The 26,768-nt window shown below is 44.5% G+C and overlaps 1 protein-coding gene across 6 annotated transcripts in view; it reads right to left on the bottom strand.

Annotated features, from left to right (window-relative positions):
• The window catches only part of LOC109918028 (DENN domain-containing protein 2C-like), a 107,707-nt gene extending 81,437 nt beyond the window's left edge, over window positions 1-26,270 (bottom strand). For 2 of the 6 annotated variants that reach the window (XM_048611903.1, XM_048611902.1), the window contains exon 1: window positions 26,018-26,270. The gene's annotated coding sequence lies outside the window, so the exon portion shown is untranslated. Of the gene's footprint in view, window positions 1-6,338; window positions 6,721-14,660; window positions 14,783-26,017 lie in introns of those variants that run through there. The other 4 variants (XM_048611900.1, XM_048611904.1, XM_020517928.2 and 1 more) reach the window with 4 other exon arrangements.
• Between the last annotated feature and the right edge of the window lie 498 nt (window positions 26,271-26,768).

Here is a 26,768-nt window from a genome sequence, read left to right as displayed (position 1 = left end):
CCACAGCAATGTGGTTGACTCTTAATTGCCCTCTGGGCAGTTAGGGATGGGCAATAAATGCTGGCCTCATCCAGTGAATGAATTTTTAAAAATCTCACTGTCTATAACCACCTGGTCACGCAGCAATTACTACACTCTCAAATATGTTTATAAATTATTGTTTTTTTTTAAATTGGCACAATTATTAAATTGTCGCTAGGGCTACTTTTGTTTTTAAAAAGCAGTCAGAATATGAATATTCTATTCAACATGTTCAACAGAGTTGGCAACCATTAGCTTTGCAGAATTGTTTCAAAAAACTAACTGGGAAGGATTCAGCTCACTACTTTATTGCTCACTAATTAACACAAAATAACCGAGCGATCTTAGTGATTAATGAGGAATGGGGAGGGATGGCACAGTCCGAGTGGCTGTAGGGGTCAGGCTTCTCCAAGAGGAAACCTCAGAAAGGACGAGCTCAAAAGGACGGAGGAATAAAATATTACCCAATGGGCATGGAAACTGTTACTGGTTTAACTGATTCAATATTCCAAGAGGTAAAACAACAGTAACTGCACCTTCATGAAATGAAACTTGACACAGCATGTACCCATAACCAGTCCCTGTGTCTGACGCAGGGGGCACCCACAGACGGTCCCTGGCACAGGGGGCACCCACAGACGGTCTGTATCCCTAATGTTTGGATTTATCACTAGAACAATACCCACAAGAGATCACTTTCAGTTCCTCTGTATCACCCCTGAGCACAGTGTTTCCAATTCCCACGATCAGCACCCAAACGTGATTGAAGTAATTGCTGCTGGTTGTTTGGGAACCACAGCCTACTCCAGCAGTTTGCTGGGAGGAAGCCAGCTGTTTGCTGTGGTCAGGGAGGTTTCCCCCGGAGTATGTACAGGGAGTGTGGTGATGATGATCACAGGGAGCGACATTCGCTCAGCCTAGTGATGTCTTATCAGGCTCTGTCTGCACTCTTCACATTTTCATCATGCTATTTAAAAAACAAACTCATTTCCTCACTCAAGCTATTTATGTTTTCCAAAACGATTGTGACTCAGGAAGTGAAAGTCTAACTGTGGGTGAGAAAGCAAGGAGATAGGAGCCAAGCTGACCTTCAAACTTCAGCATGGGATTTCCTCTTTCTAATTAATCTGCATAAAACTCAAGGCCTTGCCATTATGTTCCATCAGGATCCAATGGAGAAGTGATAAACAATTAATTGTTGAGGAAGTTAATCATCTTCCTTCACCCACAAAGTTAACAGAGAGAATTCCAACTGTTAAAATCAAAAACACATGCTCCAACCACAACATCTTGATACCAATCACAGAAATGGGGAGCCAATGACTAGTGCATCAGCCAATCATAGATATGCGCAGTGGCTCATATGCATGCAATTATGGGTAAGGGATCCAGTGGCCTGTGCACTAGCCAATTGCAGAGAGGCCTGGTAACCTATGCATCACCCTATCCTTACTCAGAGTCGCTGAAAATAAACAGGTACTCACGCTGTAACTGAGTCACAAGACTGCAGGCTCACTTCTTGAGCAACTGGTTCTGGTTTAATTTTTTTCTTAGTATTCATTGCTTTGGACGAAAAGAGAGAGAGACATGCTGAATGAATCAGCTAGAAATGGTTACAATTTCAGGGACAAAGGTCAGTGGAGATCACATTACTCCTCCACAACACTGTGAGCTGACCAGAATGATGAGCTCAGATCAGCTAATTCGGATCAACACAGTAACTGAATGTCAGACCATCCTGCCCGATACAATGAATAGATCGGGGAACCAGTCACAAGATCTTTTGAACCAACCACGGCTAGAATTACTAAGCAAATGGGAGTGGATAAAGTAATCATTAGCGGGCTTGTGCCACAGTGCTGGTGTCCTTAACTAAGAGCTAGAAGGTTGGGTTTAGAGGTGTGTCAGTGAACAGGTAGGTTAACATGTCCCCAAGTGCGATGGCATTAGGCCAGTTTCACAAACGATGATCTGTGTCACAGTGGCAACGGAGCGACACTGGTCCATTTTCTCTCAGGGTGGCGAAGAACCAGTGATTTATTGAACATTATATAGAATTACAGAAGCTCTAGCACAGAGACAGAGCGTTTGGTCAAACTGACATTTATGCTCCACATTAGCCTTCTCCCATCCTACTTCATCCAACCTCTGCAGTATAACCCTCACACGTTCACATTCCTTCCTCTGCCATTGTGTGTAGGTCACCTGAAATGCATTATTTGCAGTAATTATTTCAAAATGAGTCATGAAGCTGAAACATTTTGTCTTGCACTCGTTAATGTTGAAATACATGCAAATCGACTTTGTTGGACTAAGCTGGCCACTGCTCCTTTTCTCAATTCTGGTAACATCTGCGTGACTTTTATTTGTGCTTTCTGCAATGCCCCATTATCGGTTCAATAATGGAAGAGAATACAGTGCTCCACAGCTCCGAGTATGGTTTAACCACATTCCAATGCACATTTAACATTATTTGTGCTTTTCAAGCTTATCCCTCCAGGAATGAACACTAGAGCATGTTGCAAGTTGTATGTGAGACACATAACTGTATTTATTGTAAGAAACCACATTTATTTTTTGGAATCTAGACTGAAGTTAAGTAAAATGAACACCGCATTTTAAAAAAAAGAGACACAACATAAAAGGAGAAGTTGTTTGTAGCTTCAATTGTTTTCCCAAAGCTCATAAAAAAGGCCGCATCTGGGAACACCATCTCCAGACAAAACAGAACCACCTGGGATTTCAGGGCAATTTTACCCAGATCAGCCTTTAGATTAACATCAGGGTTCAGGAGAGATCAGCATTGCAACAAGCCTCTGATTGGTCAGCTTGCTGTTCAATACAGGCTCTGTAAGGCGAGTGAATCAGACAAAGAGAAGCAAAGAGACCTCAGAAGTGCATGGCATCGATATTTTTCTTGCTTTTCTATCTAAATTTGGTACATTTAATTTTCTGCAGAAATAAAACCCAACATTCTGACATGCTGAAGGAACCAATTCTAAAACCCAAAGTGACTAGACAGCCCACCACCCTCCCCTCCAACCCAACCACCCTCCCCTCCAACCCCCAACCCCAACACCCTAAGTCCAATGAAGCAATCTGATCATCATTGTGAGCACAGATAAAGGAGGTAAGGGTTTAACCTCACATAAATTAGGAATCCTGTTCCTATACTGTTCTTGTTCAAGTTAGAATTTTACGACAAATAATGCAGTTTTTTCCCATTGTTTCTGGAGGAGCCTGCTTTTATCCCCGGGGAGCAGTCAGTCAGTGGTAAATTAGGTTTTGTGGGAATTTCATTAAACCTCCACATTTATTGGGACTCGGGGAATAATGGGTCTCAATTTCAGTGAATGGGTGGTGACAGTATCCAGGGACTGCTTTGCTCCTCTGCCCATGTAGACAGTTAGCAGGTGGTCTGCTTGTGGTGTCTTCCACCAACACAAAGACAATACACATTGATCCACCTTAACGTACATTTGGCAATTACACACCTAGTCTGAAAAGTATTGTTTACTTTGCTCCAATAATCCTCAAATAACTGTTCTATCATACGCTCAAACCATAATCCTATTAACCATGGTGCAATCATCATTTATTATTTGCCAATTCTATGCAAATACCAAAGCAACTTTGCATTTTGATAAAAAGGTTTCCGTCATCAACAGGGCACTGAGGCGTTGATTTCCACAAGGTCAGATTACCTTTGACCCATATATGCACTTTGAACTTTCTGGCAGCTTAACAGACCACTACAGATATGCAAATTGAAAAATAATGCTCATTTTTACACTGACTTTCCAACGGGAGAGAAATATTCCGAAAGCCAGCCAAAGCCTCAATGAGGATCCCTCCCCAAGTATCGTACTAACATTCCCGGTGAACTGAAAATATGTTAAAGGCCAGTTTTCTCTTTCATAGGAATTGACAGCATTTCCTGTTTTTCTGCAAGACCTTGAGTCAGGCTTCCCAGCCTCACTACACATCCTTGGCTGAAGTTTTCCTCTCCAGTTTACGGAACTGTTTTTTTACATTTAAAAAAAAAATCAGCAGATGAGGCCAACCTCAGGAAACGTGTAGCTTCCAGCCAACATCAAGCTTAGTGTCTCACTGTGTGGTTTCACTGTGTCAGAGACCACAGCTCAGCACAATACACATAAGGACCTTCTGCAATGCTTGGCATTATTGACCCGCTGAGCCCTTTGTTCGCTAACCAGCCTTTAGTCCAGAACACCCATCGATTTCAAATCTTTCTGTGAATCATCCCTCACCTAGCTCAGGCCGGACTAATCCTCCAAAGATTTCTGCCCTCCTCCAATTCTGGATTCTACATCACCCAGTTACTTACCTCCAGTCCTCCACATCTCTAAAATGCCCTCCCCAAGCCTCTTTTAAGGCCTTCTCTCCGTTTAGAAGCTCCTGGAACACTAGCTGCACCCAAACCTCCATCTAAGATCATCGTCTGTGGCTCAGCTTACAGTTTTATCTGATGATACAGTTTACATCAGACAGAAGTGACCAGGTTGGACAGGAAGTGGGGTGAGGACTGGAGACAAACAGAAGGACTTGTTGGCTCTTCCATTTGATCTCCCAGCATTCCAAGCACTGATGCGGCCTGGAGCAGACAATAATCCAAATCATTGGGCAAGAACCCAGCAAAGATATCAATAAATAAAAACAGAAACTGCTGGAGATCTTTTCACCAGGGTGGGGGGGGGAGTCCAAAACCAGACCGCATAGGAATAAGGTGAGAAGGGGCAAGATTTAAACAGGACCTAAGGGGCAACTTTTTCATGCAGAGGGTGGTGCGTGTATGGAATGAGCTGCCAGAGGAAGTGGTGGAGGCTGGTACAGTTACAACATTTAAAAAGGCATCTGGATAGGTATACGAATAGGAAGGGTTGAGAGAGATGTGGGCCAAGTGCTGGCAAATGGGTCTAGATTAATTTAGGATATCTGGTCAGCATGGACAAGTTGGACCAAAGGATCTGTTTCCAGGCTGTACAGGTCTAAGCCTCTATTTGAGAGAAAAACAGAGAAGTCCAGAGAACCTCCACAGGTCTGGCAGCATCTGTGAAGACAGGAACAGAGTTAACATTTTGAGTCCAATAGGACTCTTTTTGCAACTCAGTTCCTTCAGAGGAGTGTCGTGTTGGACTTGAAACATTAATTCAGCTTTTGTCTGCCAAATCTGCTGAGTTCTTCCAGCAACTTATGTTTTTGGTTTAGATCTCCAACACTTTCATAAAATAAACAGTAAGACTGGGAAATGAATGTACAGGTCAATTCTCTGGTTTGTAGTGTACAAGGTGAGTCAGACAATGACATCTCATTTGCCAGTTTTCCTGGTTTCCCTTCTGGCACATATTGTCCAGTGCCCGAGTGTCAAGCAAAAAACCTGGGAGAGAAACTACCAGGATAATCATCATCTGTGAATTACAGCATCCATACACAAACTCCCTCGGCAATCAGAATACCCTTAATACACTGAGCAGGGCTGTCCTCGGTCAATATTGGCATTGGGGTAACTAGTTTGGATCGGGGCAACGGTGGACATTGCACAATTGTCATAAGAATGCAGGGGGTGGCCAAGAGTGATGACTGACCTGGCTCACTGACCCTGGGCCAATGGGGGAAGGAGTGAGCCGGCACTGACCCTGGGCCAATGGGGGAGTGACTTGTGCCCTGCCCTAGGCATAAAATCATTGGAATTGTTGCAGTATCGGTTGGTACTATTCAAGGACAGGGCAGTGAAATTCTTCCAGTGCCCTTGCCAACATTCCTCCTTCAATCAACACAACATCAACTCATTTGTCTTTTTGGCTGAAACTTGCCACTCATTCGTCCGTACAGGGGCCTAAGGACCAGAGGACAGGAGAATAAACAAAGTAAATTCACAGCAGGAAAGGAAGAATGGAGTACAGGGATCCCAGTAACTGTTCAGTTTATCTGACAGAGTGAGAACCATGACAACACAGAACACTATGAGGCTGCAATCAGATGGCCTTATGGAGGCGCTAGTATCCGTGGAGAAGGTAGAGAATAGACCTGAGCTCCTAGTGAAACCTCCACGTGAGATTGCTCAAGTTTCAATAGGATTAGCTTAGCAACCTTGAGCTGCGGTTTCAATCTTATTTTTGATTGGCACCCAAGTCATTTCTGCAGCAGAGACTAATCCTGAGAAAGCAAGGGAGAGAAAAGAGCGAGGGAGAGAGGCATTCCTGGATTTGTCTCAGTGCTGCCACTCACACCTGACACTGTCCTCTCAACACAGTTCAGCCCAAAGGATCTATCTCTACATGAGCCACTTCTCTCACCTTCATCAGGCCCTCTCAAACTATCCTTCCATCATTTCCTCCATCATGTAGCTTCCAATCCATACGTCTGTACTCCTTACGTCAAACGTTTGTGTCACCCCTTGGGGGAAGTGATGTTTCTCTGAAGTCATTTCACAATGAAGGTGAAAGCTGGCGAAGATGGGCATCAGGCAGTTCCCTTTCCACAGTCAGTGCCAGCTTACAAATGCAATCTTGGGATGTTGCCTCTAGGTCTGGCACAGAACCACTGAGGGTCATTTCAAAGTTCCTCCTGAATTATACTGAGCTGCTGGGCGTTCCATTTTGACCCTTCAGGGAGCTTTCTCAGTCACAGTGAGGCAGGGTAGAGAGTGTTTGTGGAAATGCTGCGCTGTGTCAGCACTGAGCATCAAGGGGTGAAGGTGGCCAGCAAATAAAGGAGTGGCAGTGTGGGAAAACCTCCAGGGTGGGGCTCCGAGAGATAATCTGCCCAACACAAACAGAAAGCCATTTCTTGGAATTCAGAAAGAGTGATGTTAACATTGATACTGGCAATGACGGAAGTGGTGGAACTACGCAAATGAGTCGACAGCAAGTTAATCTCCTCCTTTAAAAAGTTCAGAGTCTGAAGGTAGGGAGAATGGACCGAAAAGGGCGGGCAGGGGGGATGGTGGTGAGTGAAGGGGTCGGGGGGGTGAGGTGTGTGTGTGGAGGAGAGTGTGAAGCTGAGTGTGTGCATGCATGCATGAGAGAGTCTGGAGGAGTGTGCACATGTCTGTGCACATGGGTGGGGGGGCACATGTGGGCAGGGGGCACATGTGGGCAGGGGAATTGTGTGTGACAGTGGGGGGTGTGCGCGTGTACAGGGGGCATTTGTGTGTGTGTGTGACAGTGTGTGTGGGGGTGGGGGAGGGTCGTTCACACATGTAGGGAGTGCATGTATGCATGCGGGTAGGGGAGCGTGTTTGTCAGAGAGGGAGATTTTGAAACTCTAAGTGATGTCAGCACAAGGCAAGGTGCTAATTGTTGAGCAACTAGTTAGTTTTTAACTGAGTGCCAAATGTATTTCTGTTCAATTTAGTCAGTCTAATAAGAAAGGCAGAGCTGGATATCTCAGTCCTATTGAACATCTATCCTGTTCCATGTTTGAACTCCAGGTCACTTCTCCATTCTACGCAACAGTCACAACTCCCAAAGACTGGGCTCAGTGAGAAAGGATTGAGCTGAAATCTCTGCAGTGCATCATGAGGGGCTGAAAGCTCCACAGAACATGCAAACAAGGCAACTCAGCCCTTCCAACCTGCTAGTCATTCAATAAGACCATGGCTGATCTGATTTTCAGCTCTGTTCTGCATTCCGATATGAACCTGTTACTGGATCTAATCACCCCACAATGTGAGAACGTACAGACAGAAAGAAAATGGGTGCCAGGAGTGGCAGGCAAGTAGTCCTCTAGAGTCCCGAGCTCATCCTGCTCTCCACCAGTAGTCAGTTCTGAACGTGATGACTCTTCCGGAACGGTCAGGTCCATTGGAACGCTGCTGCCTGAGTTTTGTGGGGAGAGGATTAGAAAAGCAGCAGAGATAGGGTATTCTCTAAGGGGAGAAACAGACAGCAGAAAGGTGGCAGGCTGCCTCCCTAGGGGTTAATGTGTGCAGGAGGAGGGTGAACTATCAGTTGTCATACTCCATGTCAGCAACAACGACATCAATACAAAGAGGGAGCAAACCCTTCAGGAGTGATCTAGATGTGAACATGGGATGTATGGTTAGTAAGTTTGCAGATGACATCAAAATTGGAGGTGTAGCGGACAGTGAAGAAGGTTACCTCAGAGTTCAACAGGACCTTGATCAGAGAGGCCAAGGGGCCGAGCAGTGGTAGATGGAGTTTAATTCAGATAAATATGAGGTGCTGCATTTTGGAAAGGCAAATCAGGACAGGACTTATACACTTAATGGTCAGGTCCTGGGGAGTGTTTCTGAACAAAGGGCCCTAGGAGTGCAGGTTGAGATAACAAGGTGTAGAGCTGGATGAACACAGCAGGCCAAGCAGCATCGGAGGAGCAGGAAGGCTGACGTTTCGGGTCTGTACCCTTCTTCAGAAATGGGGGAGGGGAAGAGGGTTCTGAAATAAATAGGGAGAGAGGGGGAGGTGGATGGAAGATGGATAGGAGAGACGATAGGTGGAGAGGAGACAGACAGGTCAAAGAGGCGGGGATGGAGCCAGTAAAGGTGAGTGTAGGTGGGAAGTTAGGGAGGGGATAGGTCGGTCCAGGGAGGACAGACAGGTCAAGGGGGTGGGATGAGGCTGGTAGGTAGGAGATGGGGGTGGGGCTTGGGGTGGGAGGACAGGTTAGGGAGGCGGGGACAAGCTGAGCTGGTTTCGGGATGCGGTAGGGGGAGAGGAGATTTTGAAGCTTGTGAAGTCCACATTGATACCATTGGGCTGCAGGGTTCCCAAGCGGAATACGAGGTGCTGTTCCTGCAACCTTCGGGTGGCATCGTTGTGGCACTGCAGGAGGCCCAGGATGGACATGTCGTCAAAGGAACGGGAGGGTTAACATTTCAGGTCATTTCAGACCCTTCCACAGAACACTCCACAGATGCTGCCAGACCTGCTGAGAGTTTTTGTTTGTGATTTACAGCATGCACATTTCTTGTGTTATTTATAAAATAAAGGTTTAATCCGTTTTTTCCCCAGCAATGTATTTTTCCCCAGCAATCCCAGTGAAGTGTCATTTGTATGTTCATGCTTCAATTTCTTCTTTAATTGATGGGTTAAATGGCCTCTTTCTCTGTTGTAACCATTATACGATTATCAGGATCAGAAATATTCTTGCCTAAAGGTCATTCAACAAACCAGTTGGCCTTTTACAGTCAGACAGCTTTGTGTTCACTTCCACTGGTACCACCTTCTCAAATTCCAGATTTACAAATGTTGAAACGGAATTTGTGACGGTTTCTCAATTCACTTTCTCTGAATGATGTGTCCAGGAACAAATGTGCTGCTCTAACCGACCCAGATAAAGCTATAAATACAAAGTAAAGATCTTTCAAACAATATGCCTCAGAGTTTCTGAGCCCTATCACATCACAGTGACATTTTATTCCCAACATGGACACCCTTGAAGGTTCTTGGATTCCTGGCAAGTTTGTGCTACACGTGACTAGGTCAGGATTGTCATATTCATCTAACATAGGATGTTTAAAACCAGGAAGTGAGATCAGTTTTACATACCAGCCCTATTTTGGCCAGGATCCAACATCCCCGCGGTGGAAGCATGTTATTTTATTCCTGCACTATCCCAATCCATCCACACTTTCCTGGTTTCCACAACGTATCTCAGAGAGTGACCCCACCATGAGAATCGCACACCAGTTTTCCCACCCTCCTGCTTGTCGCCTCTCTGTCCCGATGACCCGAATAAGGCTCGGGTTTTACACAATAAGGCACGTGAGCAGAAGTAATCCATTCAGCACAATCAAGTCTGCTACACCATTCAGTGAGATCAAGGCTGATCTGATATTCCTCAACTCCACTTTCCTGCCTTTTCCCTACTTACTGATTAATAAATCTAATCGATCTCAATCTTGAACATACTCAATGGCCCAACCTCAACAGCGCTCTGTAGGAAGGCATTTCGTAGATTCACAACTCTCAGAGAAGAAATTCCTCTTCATCGGAGTCCTAAATGTGCATTCCATATTCTGAGATAAAGCCTTCTAGTCCTAGACTGTCCTACAAGTGGGGGCCAGGGTGTCTACATCTTTGCATCTATCCTTTCAAGCCCCTTTGTGTATGTTTCAATAAGGTCACCTTGCATTCTTCTTTATTCCAATGAGTAGTGATTGCGGTAGGATTCCCTCATAACCACAGGCACAGCCACTTACCAAATCGTTCTGCACCAACCTGACCATTCCTTCAGGAATATCCCAACATTATTCCAAGCAATTAGTTTCTTTCACTCCCACAGTGGGCCTCCATGCCTCAAACTGGTGAGAGAGAACAGGGAAGAGTGTATCTCAAGTAAGCGGAGTGTGTTGTATTCCATGTACCTCAAGACACCTCTGACAAACGAGAGCTCAACATGCAAATATGCACAGAACAATTGCTTAACAAATGGGTAAGAACATCTACAGGCCTCTGTAACCACAGATCATTTGTAAATATGTGTATCATTCATGACATCATCCATTGCTGTACGTTGTAAACAAAGAGTTGATTGAGGGTTCTACCTCTCTCTTTTTTTAAGACACACCTTAAAATCTGGCTAAATGATCAATCCTCTTTGGCTCAGTGCCAAATTTTGTCTGATCACGTTCCTGCGAAGTATCTCAGCATGTTTTATGATGTTTTGCTTCATAATGGATCAATCGACTCAGCAATGGGGAAAAAACCATGCTTTGAAGTGGCCACTTTGTCACTTCCTTACACTACCTTGACCCATATCCACTGCCTCTCGTTTTTTTTCTTTGGCAAATACAAAATCATCATTGCCCCTACACCTTCTCCCAGATGGTGCAACACTTAAATTTAATCCTCTATACGGTATTGTGACAGCCACATAATTCAAGTCAACATTGGTGAGTGTTCAGTTACAGGTCAGATTCCCCGAAACTTGCAAATGTTAATGGATTGATACATCATGCTTTGAAATAAGAATCCACTTGTGCCCTGGCAATTGGTAGAATTAATTTGGCACGAGTACAGATGGTACTCGCCTGGCCCGTGCCTGCAAAATCCAGAACAAAAAGGTCATCTGTTGGATGAAATTCTGTCATTGTACAGCACTGGCTGAACAATTGAGAAGGTGCTAATAGCTTCATGGACAACCGACTGAAGTTAATCAGTCAGGCTCGTTCATTTAAAAGCAATATATGTTCAAACAAAGGGTCTTGTCCTTTGGAAAAGTATTCAAGCTTTGTGTCAGAACACAAACCCAATATTGTCTAACTGGTCAACCGTGATCACTGTCACAGTGTCACCCAACTCCGATTTCCACCCGACACAGTCACGACCAAACCCTTTTGCAACTAACAGTGATCTCCCAAACCCACTCTGCCTCATATAGAGTCAGAGTCATACCGCACAGAAACAGATGCTTTAGTCCAGCTCATCCATGCCAACAGTTTCCCAAACTAATCTAGTCCCATTCGCCTGCACTTGGCCCATATCCCTCCAAACCTTTCCTATTCATGTACCTGTCTTTTAAATATCGTAACTGTACCTGAACCACTTCTGGCAGTTCATTAAGAAATTTTAACAGCATGGTTAAGCATGCAATGCAACAGATTTTATTTTAAAAATAAAACACAAGTATAATAAGAAAAGAAATGAAGTTAACGTAGAATTAATCCAACTATCCACTTATAACACACGTTCGAAGGATTTTTTAAGCACACAGTAAAAGTATAATCCCCAAAAAAAAGAGTAGAAGGCACAAAGTTGCTGCTAATGAAGTGACAATTAGCATTCATTATTTTTAGCAGTGTAACTCGCTCACACCTACACTGTCGGTGGGACAGTCTTCCCTCATCATGTAATGACCATCTACACTACCAGTGACATTACACTGACTCAATTTAATGAGCCATTCTCGATTAGAAGTGATGAGCAAAGAGCGATATGAAGATTAGATCAAAGAAGATGTAATTTTATGGTTTTCAGTAAACACGCTGGCACTGTAAAAGGACTGACACCTGGAATGGTCAGTGATGTGTTGCACTGGCTTAGAACAGGCTGGAGCTAGTGTGGGAGGGACGTTCTGATGCAAGCAGATTTGTGGAACTCGGCGGGTGACAACAAAAAGATATCTATTACATTATGGACTTCCCAATCTTCAGTTTGCAGAAAAACTAAACAGTGTGGCAACTTGACATTAAGGTTGCATTTATAAACCTCAGCAAAACAAGGTGTTGGAGTGTGAGAATCAGGTGGTTGGGTCAGGCTGGAGGTCAAGGCAGAAGTACAACCAGGTTTCAAGGCAAAAGCCTGATTCAGCATCATCAAACCATAGAAAAACACTCAAATTGGAAGAAAACTTCCCTTTCAGATTTATAGCCAGCCTCAGCAATGCACTCACTTGCAAGAGGGAAACTTACACTAACCACATCAGTTTGGCTCCTGGCTACATGTAAGTGGCTTGAATTGTTCCAATTTTTATATCACTTCCCAGCACGGTCTCCCACTTGGGGTACAGTGGTGGTCTTATTTATCCTGCTTCTGCTGGAGCAAGGCTGCACTGGAGAGCCATCCATGGCAGCTGGGGCCATGGATGGCCTAGTGTTATTATTGCTGAACTGGGAATCCTGTTTCAAATCCCTTCACGGAAGATGGTGGAATCCGAATTCAACAAATGTGTGGAATTAAGAGTTTAATGGTGACCATGAACCCATGGTCGATTGTTGGAAAAGCCCATCTGGTTCACCAATGTCCTTTAGGGAAGGAAACTGCCATCCTCACCTGGTCTGGCCTACATGTGACTTCAGACCCACATCAATGTGGTTGACCCTTAACTGCCCTCTGGGCAATGAGGGATGGGGAATAAGTGCTGGTCAAGCCAATGACGCCCTTATCCCATGAGAGAATTTTAAAAAAAAACTAGTTCCTCTTCATATGTGGGCTGAACCTGCAATTTTACCACAGAGGCTCTCATAGTCGAGCTCAATTGTGACATCCTCAATGTGCCCTTTCCAGCCACGGTCACTTGTTAATGAGCTGATGTAGCAATTTGACATCCTTCTCACTAATGGAGTTGAACATTCTCAGCAGCAATCCTTTAACTCAACACAGGCCATAATCAAAGGTGGCCATACCTGCTCAGAATAATGTCATGCTAAGGCATTCACATTTACCAGTACTCCATGGATGTGCTTCTGCTGCTAATTCGAATCCCTCTGTAGCAATAGACATGATGTATCCATACTGAGCCTAGTCTTGTTGCAAAGGCATTGAAGAAGTGTAACACTATCTGGGGGCAAAGTGGCCCGCTTGATTGGCACCCCAAACACACACTCGCTCTATTATTGCATCAACCTGGCACGGCTCCCTCCACATCTACAATCTCCACCACCAAGGACAAGGGCAGCAGGCTCATGGGAACACCGCAAGCTTATGATCCCTTCCAATTCACACATCAACCTAACACGGAAATATACAGCACTGTCCCTTCACTGCCGATGGATCAACATCCTACAGCACCCTCCTGAACACCATTCCGGTTGCAGTGGCTCAAGAGGAAGGCTCAGCTCAACTTCCTGGAATGCAAATCTAGATGGGCAATAATATTGGGCCTTGCAAACAATGCTCTAACCCCAGAACAATGTTTTCTAAAAAGAACATTGAGACATAGCAGAAAAGAATAATGGATTCCCGACTCCTGACACTTCTGAATTCCCAATTCCACTCACATTGTTACGAGTGCACAACAATGGTTACCCCTTTTCTGGGGTCATCAACCCCTGGGTGCATCTCCAAGATGAGCTGGAAGCAGTTTTCCCTGGAAATCCGAGACCCAGCAATTCCCAACCCTAAAAGACACATTGGATGGGGGGAAACGGGGGAAATTTGAAAGGGAGATTGTAGAAAGAAATAAAACTCAAGAAGCATCTTTGTGAAAAACAGAACATAATAGAATTCTACAGACAATTAAAAGGAATTGTGAGCTATTCCATCTGGTGGGCATGTCCCGACTGAAGGGAAAGCACTCAATATTAGAACTAGACTAGACAGTGGTGGTGTCAGTGAGCAATGCTGGGAATCTAGAAGTCTTGTCTCCAAAATGTAGCTGACATCAGGGGGAATCACTGGAATTTTCAAAACCGAGAATGATGAATCATTGCTAGCCAAGGTTAAGGGTCACAGATCCAAGGCTGACAATAGAGTTCCAATACAGATTAACCACAATCTAGTTGAATGGTGGTTGAATAAGGTACTTTGGTTGCTAAAACACGTTGCTGACTATGTGAATGTGTAGGAGACTGCTCATTGACACTCTCAATGAATAGAGCCAAAGTAAATTATATCAGGAAACACTGTACAGCTGGAAATATTACAAATTTTTTACTGTTCAGAGTACTTTGCTCTCTCTTTAACAGTCTTGTTCGAGTCAGGCTGAAGGATTTAATTTTGTGATAGTCAGTCAAGCTAAGTCCAGAACCTTGCTCCCATCACATATGACATTGACACCAAATACAGCAACACCTTTGTACAACTTAACTTTGAGCTGGAATGGACACAGTTTTAACCAGTCAAAGCAAGTATGCAATTTTAAGCATTAAATGTTCATTTATACAGAATTCAGTTTACAAGCTCACAAAACTCCTTCACTTGATGATGACTTACCTAATGTTACGCCAACGCTACACACTGTTATCAAAGGGCACTTGTGATGCAGTGGTAATGTCTCTACCTCTGGACCAGGGTGTTCAAGGGCTCATTTGCTTCAGAGATGTGTAATAACATTCCTGACAAGGTTGATGAGAAAATATTTACTGTTGTCAAGAAGCCCCTAACTTGAAACATGCTGATTTGTAAAATACCTTCTTAGAATCATAGAATCCCTACATTTGTAAGCAGGCCATTCAATCCATTGAGTCCACACCAACCCTCCGAAGAGCACCCCACCCAGACCCACCCACTCCCCTGGTCATTATCATATTTCTAACTGTGGGATCTTGAGGGAAAATTTACTCCTGTGATCCCTACACAACAGTGGCTACTCTACATAAATACTAAAACCAAGGTAAAGTGCTTGGTGGCATTGAGATTTTGAGAGAGGCACTATGAAATGCAATTCCTTATTGAAGGAGCTTTAAACTATTATCAGCCTGATTGTAGAAAAGGGTTCACAGTGATACTCATCTGACCGTTCTTGCTGATTGTATTAGTACCAGTTCCCCACACAATGTATAGAATCCCAACAATGCGAAAGTAGGTCAGTTGGTCCATTGAGTCCATACTGACCTCTGAAGACCTACCCCCCACCCTATCCCCATAACCCTGCATTTCCTTTGGCTAACCCACCTAGCCTGCACATCCCTGGACACTATGGGTAATTTAGCACGGCCAATCCACCTAACCTGCACATCTTTGGACTGTGGGAGGAAACCGGAGGACCCAGAGGAACCCCATGCAGACACAGGGAGAATGCGCAAACTCCACACAGACAGTCAGCCAACCCTGGAATCGAATCTGGGTCCCTGGCACTGTGAGGCAGCAGTGCCAACCACTGAGCCACCGTGCTACACATAAAGCAATGGACAAAGCATTTCACTCAGCTGTGTTTAACAAGTCAGTAAATGTGGTTATTAAGCAGCTTAATGGAGATGATGCAGAGAAGATTTCCTAGGAGCGAGGGGCTTTTGTCATGTCCCTCCTCCAAGCAGGGATGGTGAGGGTGTAGTGTCAGGGGACGAGTCAGATTGTGAGACATGCTAATGAGGTAGAACATATCACAGGAAATGATGCAATGTCACATGATCTCTTGCAGCCTTGTGGCAAGATAAAGCCACAGCATGATGCTTCTTAAATAATTTAATGTTACTTACTTCAGCGGACTGTAACTACTTTTTTCAGCATCATGACGGCCAAAGATATTATAAATGGGAGATTTAATCAAAATTTTCAGTTCTGAACAGTTTCGCCAAGAGAAGAAACTGATTCCATTTTTGGGAGGGTCTGGAATCAGACAACACGTCACAGGTAATTTGCAAAAGAACCTAGGTATAGGAGAGGAGGTTTTTACACAAGGTGAAGGTTAGAAACAGATTTTAAAAGGGAAAATGGACAAATACTTGAATCAGGAAAAAAAAAACCATAGGGTCACTGGGGAAGAGAAAGCAAACAGAACTAATTGAATGGCCCTTCAAATAGCCAGCACAGAATCTGTGAGCATAATGGCCTCTAATGGTATTGAATAATTCTATTGTTCTGCTAGTTCAGGCAGGACCAGGCATGAGGAGAACTTAAAGATAGTAGGAACTGCAGATGCTGGAGTCTGAGATAACACAGTGTGGAGCTGAAGGAACACAGCAGGCCAGGCGACATCCGAGGAGCAGGAAAGCTGACGTTTTGGGTCGAGACCCTTCTTCAGAAATGGGGGAGGGGAAGGGGTCTCTGAAATAAATAGAGAGGGGTGGGGGCGGTGATAGCAGGTAGATAGAGGAGCAGATAGGTGGAGAGGTGGAGAGAAGACAGACAGGTCAAGGAGGTGGGGATGAAGCTAGTGAAGGTGAGTGTAGGTAGGGAGTTGGGGTGGGGGTTGGTCACTGAGGAGGGAGGGGCAGGTAGGTGGGAGAGAAGATGGACAGGTCAAGGAGGTGGGGATGAGAAGTGGGTGCTGGTCTTGGGAGGAGGTTGGGGGTGGGGAGATTTTGAAACTTGTAAAGTCCACATTGAGACCATTGGGTTGTAGGCCATATCTTCAACATCCACCTGAACCCCAACATGTAAGTGGGTCCTCAGTTAGTCACTCAAGTACAGGCAGCTATCACCAGCTACTGCACAAACCAAGTCACTAATTCGACATTGGCCATAGTCATCGCATAAGCACACAGCTCACAGATGTTTCAAGCTGCCAATAGCCATTACTTTGCTGCACCCTCTCTGATATCTGGACAAGGTCTACACATAGGGCAATGATTGTGAACAAGTCACACTGAACACCAAGGAGATCACAGAATGGACAGAAGTTTTAGGATGCCATTCAGCTCATTGGCCCGAAATTATAACGTTCAGAGTGCTGGTGTACAATCTCCTGTCTTTTCCTGTAACCCTGCACAATCATTCTATTGTAATCATCATCTGAGATGATAACAAATGTTTCAGTAACTCGGGCTACCAGGAAAAGTGGCAAAAAATTATATAATGGCTTTCGTGTCCATAGTCTTCCCAAACATTTTACAATCAATCAATGAAGCGCTTTTGATCCAGCAGCAAATTCATACAAGGGATCCCACGATCAGATAATCTCTCTCAGTTCAAAAACTCACTCTCGGTTAAGGAGTAGCAGGTTTAAAACAGAGATGAGGAGGAATTATGTCTCTCAAATGTGTCATGAATCTGTGGAATTCACTCCCTCGGAGTGCGGTGGATGTTGGGATAATTTAAGGAGTGGATTTTTAATTTGTTTTGGGTTTATAGGGTTATGGGGAGTGAGCAGGAAAGTGGACTTGAGGCTAAGATGAGATCAACCATGATCGTATTAAATGGTGGAACAGGCTCAAGGGGCTGAAGTGCTGACTCTTGCCCTTAGTTCTTACTTCCTTAGAACACTTGTGGAACTCTGCTATCCCCACTGTCAGGACATTTCATGTCATGAGGGAGGCAGATGGGATTGCGGTTTGACGTCCCATTGGTTAAATGGTGTCTGCAACAGTCCCACATGCCCACAGCGTCACTCGTGTCTCCAGAGTGGAACCTCCAACCTATGACCCTCTGACAAGAGGGAACAGCAACAATTACAGAACCATAGCTGGAACCATTCCAGAACCCACATGAAAAGAAAACAGTAACTGTATTCCTGGTAACAATTGGTTCACCCAATTTAGCACCAGCTCTCTACCTCAACTGTTTGATGGTGCCAGACTCTGAACACCAACATTGGTAGAGGCTGGCACGGAGTGGTAAAAGCCACTTGACTGGGTTACATCAGGAAGAATCCATCTGGGTACTGAGTGTACACATGAGTGACCAAAAGATGTTCAGCAAAAGACTAGAAGGGACATGCCTGATGGATTTGTAACAGTCCAGGTAAAGATGGGAACAACACAGGAATGAACATGTCAGATCTCACAAGCTCTGATCTCCACTACCACTCCCCTTCCTCTGCAAACCACCTAGAACAACTCACAAAGAAAAGGGAGTGGAAAACACTGGATTTTCCACCACATCCTGTGGGAACAATATTATTTTCCAGCAAAGCTCTGCCCCGGCACAGGACGAGAATTCAAGTGTTAGGACAGTTGATAGACCACATCACATGCTACAGGCAGACTCCCTTCAGTTTCCATTCTTTCTTTGCAAATACAAAATTAAAATGATAATGGAGAAAGCAAACATCTTTCATGTAATCAGAAAGCAGACCAGGTTCCACCTTACTTCAAACAAAAACTGGAAAATCCAGGTCTCAACAGATCGATGAAGGAAAGACGAAGACAAGTTTTCGGCTTTTACAGTGAGTTGGGGTGGGTTTAGAGAGTCACGGTACTCCAGAGATTCACCTGAATGCAGAGAGCTTATTCTCTCTTAAGCCACAGAACCATCTGTTTCTTTATGTAACTGCAAGGAAAGCTGCGAAGGTTGAGGGGGGGAGCATTCAGTTACATGGTGAGATTAGAGAATTTTGAATTGTTCTTTTAGAGCAAAGAAGGTTAAGGGGAGATATAATAGGATGTTTAAAATTGTTAGGAGGTTTCCGTAAGAGTTAATAAGGAAAAACTGTTTCCACTGGTTGTAGGGTCAGAGAACATAGACTGAACATAATTAGCAAAAGAACCAGATGAAGGCAGGGGAAGAAATATTTTCATACAATGAGTTACAATGGTCTGGAGCATGTTGCTTGAAAATGTTTTAGAAGCAGATTCAATCGTCAAAACAACAAAAAGTTGGCTATATCTTTGAAAACTGAAAAATAAACTCGCAAGCCTATGGAAGAATTAGAACTAAATTGTTTCAAAAGGACCAGCACAGATATGCTTTTTCTGTGCTGAATGATTCTATGAATTGGAGACAGCAGTAACAGATAAATAACAATAGCCACATAGAATGGCATGGATTTAAATCCACTCTCCATGGGTCAGTACCCCACTGCCTGGCATTGTGCCAGACAGATCAAATAGAAACACCTTACATTTATGCAGTATCACAAAAGCTTGCATATCTAAAGGTATTTGGCAGTCAATAACTTCAGAAACGCAGACTGCATTTAAACCTCTGATCAGTCCATTGCTGAACCCTCTCCAAGAATTGGGGAAGGTTCACACAAGCCAGCAACAGCAAACTCCTCTCACTGCCCTGTATACAAAAGTGCTAAGCAGTGTCAACAAAAAGCAGGCAATTTCCTTCCAGCCAAAATGCACCAATAGCAACAAGCTGAATGATCTTTTATCTGTGTTTTATTTGGTTGTTGTGAGGGCTGGACTATCGGTGAATGGACACTGCAACAATTCCTCGTCCTTCTTCAAAGCCCACAGCATCTTTTACAGCTATCTAGACAGACAGAGCTTCTGAATAACCTCACATTCCACAGATTCTACCTTGGCACCATGGCACTCCATAGTTTTATAGGGCGCAGGAGGTGATGGGCACCAATGTCCACTTTAAAATGTCATTGTGCATGACGTATTCTTTTAGAATGCACCATAACATTACATTCTTTCACAAGGCCACGCTCATGCAGTTTCTATTACTGAACAAGGGCAGTGCGGTGTGTCCTAGGCAGCTGTACAGCTGTCGACAGAGGCAGGAATCTTGGTACTGTCCGTGACCAGACCATACCTTGAAGGATATGGTGCCAAGGAAACAAAATGACATTCACCTCATTCCAGGCATGAAGGGCTAGATTTGTTAAGGAGTAACAATCACTCACTGCCTGCTATCGCAGTTTGAGTCATGGATTGGGGCGAGGGGTGGTTTCTGAATGAAGAGGGTGTTTGTACAGATACCGTGGGTGGTGAGGTGTCAAGTCGCAGGGGAAGGGGCATCAAGTCAGAGGCTGGAGGGTGTATGGGGATCTGGGGGAGGCGTGTCCGTGTGTGACGCTAGTATAGAGTCAGTTTAATAGCTCCTCAGGAGTCAGGTTATGTACTTAATAGTCCAACTTTTCCTGAGCAACCATTTACTTAATTGAAGCAGAAATTTCCAAATTCTCTAATTTAAATGGATACTGTTGGAGGCTTCCATGAATTAGGGAATTACCTAAGGGAAAATTCAATTTCCTACGGAATTTCCTCAGAATCCAGTACAAAGGGGGTTCTGTAAGGACTCTGCCCAGCGGTGGTGCCAAACTGACTATCTGGCCAGCAGAATATCTGGGCTGAAATCTCTATGACACTGCTGCACACAACCAGGGACAGAAGAAATTCAATGGGCAAGAAAATGTGTTCTTCAAACAAAGATTTTTTGGATCTTAATAAATGGCACAGAATATAGGGCTGTTTGACGGACTGTCAAGAAATGGAAATGGTATTGTAATGGTGATGTTCCTTGTCAAATGCCCTAGAAACAGAAGCTCCAATCCTTTCATAGGAGCTAGGAGACTAAGCTTGATTAACGATTAAATCTGGAATAGAATGCTGGTCTGACCTGCAGGTAACTCCAGACCCACAGTAATGTGGTTGACTCTTAACACCTCTAGTTTAGTTTGATTTATTGTTGTCACATGTACCAAGATACAGTGAAAAGTGTTGTTTTGCATGCTATACAGGCAGATAGTAGTGCATCAGGGTGGCAGAACAGAATGATGAATACAGTGTTACAGCCGCAAAGAAGGTGCAGAGAGAAGGAGATCAGAATTAATATTTGAGAGGTCTGTTCAAAAGTCTGATAATCACGGGGAAGAAGCTGTTCTTGAATCTGTTCGCATGTGTATTCAAACTTTTGTATCTTCTGGAAAAGGGTGGAAGAGAGCATAACTGGAGTGGGAGGGATGTTTGATTATATTGGTTGCTTTCCCGAGGCAGCAGGAAGTGTAGATGGAGTCCGTGGATGGAAGGCTGGTTTGTGTGATGGACTGGACTGTGTTCACAACTGTCTGTAGTTTCCTGCAGTCTTGCAAAGAGCAGTTGCCATACCTCACTGTGATGCATCCAGGATGCTTTCTATGGGATGGTCTAGCACATCGGCCAGCTCCATCAAGTGGGTATGGAAATGCCAAAACTGTGGCGGTACCAATGCCAAATGGCAGCAGGTCACCACAGGGTCAACAGGCAATGGGCAGTGAAATGTTGGACCACACAACGATGCCCACATCCCATGAATGGATCAAAACAAAATTTAAAAAATCAGTTGAGTGATGAAGACTCTGTCTGTCAAGCAATTGGCATGAAAAAGGGGTGGGGGGGGTGGGGCTGGAAATTGAGAGGATGGAGGTCACATGATTAAACCTCTGGGAACGCATCTGAGTTGACAATACTAGCTCCCTGTTGAGGCAGCATGGAATGTAACAGGGCCTTGTACAAGCAGCAACCCAATCAGCAATGTATTTAACTTAGGATATTTGCCTTAGATGATTTTATTTTCACACTCCACTGACCTCCCCAGAATGTTGCCTATACCAAATGACAAAGTACTGTCCCCTCGAGTCTCCCTCACTGCTGTTTACTAGCACAGTGCTCCCTGTACACACTAACCGCTTGTTAAATGACGCTCAGGCCACATTTCCCTATCTCCATCTGCCATGCATGAGCTACACAAGATGCTGGCTGTATAATTCAGTCTCGTCATGTTTACCACTTCCCGACCTCAATGTCACATTTAGTATTATGACGAGGTCCAGGCAATTAAATAATTAAAGAACTAGAACATGTAAACATCCATCCCAACTGCTCCTTCACAATGAACAATGATTTTGTGACTCAGTGAGTCTTCTCTTCTCCTGAGTCACAAGGTCATGCACTCAAGTCCCACTTCAGAGATGTGGACATATTGTCAAGCCTATTCCTTTTTTTTGTTCCCTCGTGGGATGTAGGTGTCGCTGGCTGGTCAGCATTTATTGCCATCTCTAGTTGCTCTTGAGAAGGTGGTGGTGAGCTACCTTTTTGAAATGCTGCAATCTTTGTGCTGTGGGTCGGCCCACAATGTTGCTAGGAGAGGAATTCCAGGGACAAAGAAAAGTAATATATTTCCAAGTCAGGATGGTGAGTAGAGTGCAGGCAAGCCTGCAGGTGGTGCCTTTCCCATTTACCTTCTGCCCTTGTCCTTCTAGATACTGATGTCGAGAGTTTGGAAGGTACTTTATGGATCTTAGGTGAATTTTCCTACTTTGACCCCAGTTGGAAGGTTGAAAATTATTGCAGGCTCTCAGTGGGGTCCGGGGGCCTGTCGGAGCAGGGCTCCAGCTGCTCTACCACTGAAAGTTCCATGTCCACTGCTGCTTCACAGCCCACCACCCCATTTAGGATCCTGACTGGCATGGTCCAGTCAGACATTCTAGCACAGACGAGATTTTTGATCTGCGTCCTGTTTGTCCTCTCAGACAAATATTAAAGATTCCACATCATCAATTTGGAGACCAGTGGGAGTGTTCTCCCTGGTGTGCTGCGTATTTATCCTTCAAACAATTTTGTTTAAAAGAAAATCTGGTCATTGTGTTTCTAACTGTGGGATCTTGTGGGAAAATTTATTCCAGTGATCCCTACACAACAATGGGTACTCTTCATAAATAATAAAACCAAGGTAAAGTGCTTAGTGGCATTGTGATTTCATGAGCGGGACTATGAAAATGCAGTTCCTTATTGAAGGGGCTTTAAACTAGTATCAGCCCTATTGTAGAAAAAGTTTCACAGTGATACTCATCGGACTGTTCTTGCTGATTGTGTGGGGAATTGGTACTAATACAGTGTATAGAATCATAGAATCCCTACAATGTGGAAGTAGGTCAGTTGGTCCATGGAGTCCATACTGACCTCTGAAGACCTACCCCCCACCCTATTCCTGTAACCCTGCATTTCCCATGGCTAACCCACCTAGCCTGCACATCCCTGGACACTATAGTCATGCTAAATTGCCCAATCTGCTTAACCTGCACATCTTTGAACCGTGGGAAGAAACCAGAGCACCTGGAGGAAACCCACGCAGGCACAAGGAGAATGTGCAAACTCCACACAGTCGCCTGAAGCTGGAATCGAACCTGAGTCCTCAGTGCTGTGAGGTAGCAGTGCTAGTTATTGAGCCATTGTGCCACTCTACTGTGCATGTTTGTTCTTAAATGGGTTCATCACACAGCGATGGGACTGCAACTTCAACTGGCTGTCTCCCCAACACACCGTCAGACACCATGTTGCCAATGTCAGTCCCTTGTCTGCCTTCACAGTTATTTTCTAACCAACCAGCTCACCTCTGGAGCAGGTGGGACTTGAATCTGGGCCTCCTGGCTCAGACACACGGACACTAGCATTGCATAAGAGCTGCCAACACTGTGTTTGTATACTAAGTGAGATTGAAAGAGACTCAAATAGATTAACCTTGACAGCTGTTGTAACTATTCCTTCCCCCACTCCCTCCAACATTCATTCAGCAAAATATTCATATGTGTGGAACAAATACAGTTTTATTGAAAGCTCTCCTGGTTTGCAGCCATTATCTAAGATTAAGCTTCAGTTCCTGGAGACACTAAGCCTCCATCCCACCCACTCTTTATCCACTTCCCCGTCCACCTGACTACACAATGATGTAGCAAGTGGAGTACAATGTAAGAAGTGTGATATTTTCAATTTTGGCAGAAAGAATAAAATAGCATATTTTCCAAATGATGAAAGATTGCAGAGTACCGAGATAGATCTGGGCACCCCAGAGCATGAATCGCAAAAGGCTAGTATGCAGAGAATGCTGGAGAAACTTAGAGTTAACGTTTGAGTCCACAATGACATCTTTAGAACTTTAACTCTGTTTCTCTCTCCGTAGACACTGCCGTTCCTGCCGAGTTTCTCCAACATTCTGTGTTTATTCCAGCACCTACCTTTACATAGGTTAGTATGCAGGTATAGCAAGTAATCAGGGAAGCTACTAGAATGTTATAATTTATTAGAAGAGAAATTATTAAAGTAGAGCTGTTATGCTTAAGTTGTACAGGGCATTGATGCGACCACATCTGGAACACTGAGCACAGCATTGGGCACCTTCTTCAATTAAATGCATTGAAGGCAGTTCAGACAAAGTTTGCCAGATTAATAGCTGGATCGAGCAGGTTCAAGAGGAAAGATTGGATGGGCTAAACTTGTATTCACCAGGATTTAGAAAAGGAAGCAGCAACTTGATTAAAACATACAAGATCCTGAGGGTCTCACCAGGATCGTGACAGGGGTGTTTTTTTGTTCTGGGAGAATAATCACACAATCCATTCGTGCTTTCTGTTTTAAAAAATCAGGGTCACCTGTTAAAAACAGATGAGACAATTTGTTTTCTCTCAACAGAGTTGTGCGCCTTTAGACTTTAGAGTCCGTTATTAAAGATGAGATTGTAGAGTGCTTGGAGAGATTGGAGGTGCTTGGGTAAAATAGGGCTGAGTCAGCATGGCTTTATCAAGGGGAGGTCACACCTGACAAATCTGTTAGAACTCTTTCAGAAAATAAAAAGCAGGTTAGACAAAGGAGACCCAGGGGATGTGATCTATTTGGACATTCAGAAGGTTCCCTGACAAGGTGCTGCCAAGAGAAAGCTAAATAAAATAAAAGCCCATGGTATGGCATGGATAGAGGATTGGCTGACTAGAAGACAGAGAGTAAGGATAAAGAGATCTTTTTAAAGGTGAGGTTCCACAGAGGTCAATGAGATAAGGAGGAATTTCATTAGTTTGGGGTGGGGGTTGATGGTGAAATTCATTGCAGAAGGCTGTGGAGGCCAAGTTATTGAGTGATTGAAACAGAGATACATAGGTTCTTGGGGATCAAAGGTTACGGGGAGAAAGCAGGAGAATGGGTTGACAAACATGATCAAATGTTGGAGCAGACTTGACAGGCTGAATGGCCTAATTCAACTCCTGTATCTTAAGGTCTTGTGGAACACTCTTCCTGATAAAGTGGCGGGAGCAGTTAGATAGACTCTCATTAAAGATACTAAATGTTCTGAGGGAAGGGCTGGAATCTGATGATCATATGGAATGGTGCAGCAGACTTGATGGGCTGAATGGCATACTCCTGGCTGGTATATTCACGCAGTGACACTAAATCACCCCTAGCTCCGTTCCCCACCTTCCACTTGAATCCTCAAGAGGAGGCTTTTCTAACACTGGGTAGAATTCACCCCCATGATGACCCACTGACCCTGATCCTTACTGTCAGTGTAGGGGGCGGGGGTACAGAGCGGAGCCTGACCGAAGGGAAGCTGCTGGAGTTTGGGGAGAGGAGCCAGTGTCCTTACCCTGACAATGCCACCCTCCTACGAGTCCAGGGGTGGAGTACAGCAGATATATATGGGTACAACAAAATTAAAAAAGCGAACAACGCCCTCATTTAAAACAAATTGGCATGATTTTGCTGGTGGAGACATTGCTCAGAATGAAGGCAGTGGGAAGCTCCCTCTCACCCCAGGGTTAAACCCTGCAGTTCTCCTCCTCCTTACCTACACACACACGGGTTTCCAGCCTACCGGCCCCCAAAACAGAGGGCTCGCCAGCAAACTCACTCCAGACGGTGCAACACCCACTCTGAGCTGCCTCAACCAAATGTACACGCAGTCAGTCCGAAATTCAAATCCCACATCTGCTCCTCTCACTATTGTGTTCTTTTTTTAAAATAAAGACTACATATTTTCTCAGCATTACAAATATGCTGCTGCCCCAATGCTAAAGGGTGGGTTTCAGAGCGGGGTTTAACCATATAGGTATAGATTAATAGGAGTGTAGAGGCGACCATTATCACACACTCTCTGAGGAATCACGACCCATCAAGCCCAAATGCCTGTTTCCAGGGCAGAGAGTGAGCTCGTTGAAAACTTTCCTGTTTTTGCAAGGAGAAAGTTAGGATGTGAAATGCTTGTCTTACCAGCCCATCCCAGCTGTTGTCCATTTCCATACTGGCGCCTGGTGAATTTCAGGGAGTCCTACCGCCTGTAAACTTTGTTCACATTGCAGCCTTCAGTCAGTGCCCGGCCACATAGACAGACCTCAGGATATACGCTACAGCCTGCTCCACTTTGACCGTGTGTGTATTTGCTGAGAGTTCAGATCCTTGCTGGATGGGGTTTAGGCGGAAGTGGTGTGCCTGCATATCAATGAGCACCAGCGACTCTCTCTCTCTCTCACACACACACACACACATACACAGGCTGGAGAATGCCTCACTTGCTTTGTAATCCCTTCTCAATCATACACACCCTCTCTCACTTATTTGCTCAGCCCTACATCGGTCGAAAGGAAGCTGCTTACATTTTAACTTCTAAAAGAGATACAAATTAATCGGAGGACTGTATGGCAACACAGCAATTGGACTAAGGAGCTAGCACGGACCCGGGGCCGGAATAGCCTCATGCGCTCCATAATTTTAAAACAAAACAAGCTTGCATTCATTTACAAACTGAGCAAATCCCAGAAGCTTTTCTGATGAAGGGTCTCGGCCCGAAACGTCAGCCTCTCTGCTCCTATGATGCTGCTTGGCCTGCTGTGTTCATCCAGCCCTGCACCTTGTTATCCCAGAAGCGTCTATGTCCAATGAAGTATATCTTGGAAGTGTTGTCAATGTTGTAATGTAAGGAAACATGGCAGCCAATTTGTGCACAGCTCCCATTGTGAACTGA

Source organism: Rhincodon typus, chromosome 25 (genome assembly GCF_021869965.1).
Source record: "Rhincodon typus isolate 14 chromosome 25, sRhiTyp1.1, whole genome shotgun sequence".
In the NCBI taxonomy this organism is placed as follows: Eukaryota; Metazoa; Chordata; class Chondrichthyes; order Orectolobiformes; family Rhincodontidae; genus Rhincodon; species Rhincodon typus.
This window is presented reverse-complemented; position numbering and strand designations above follow the sequence as displayed.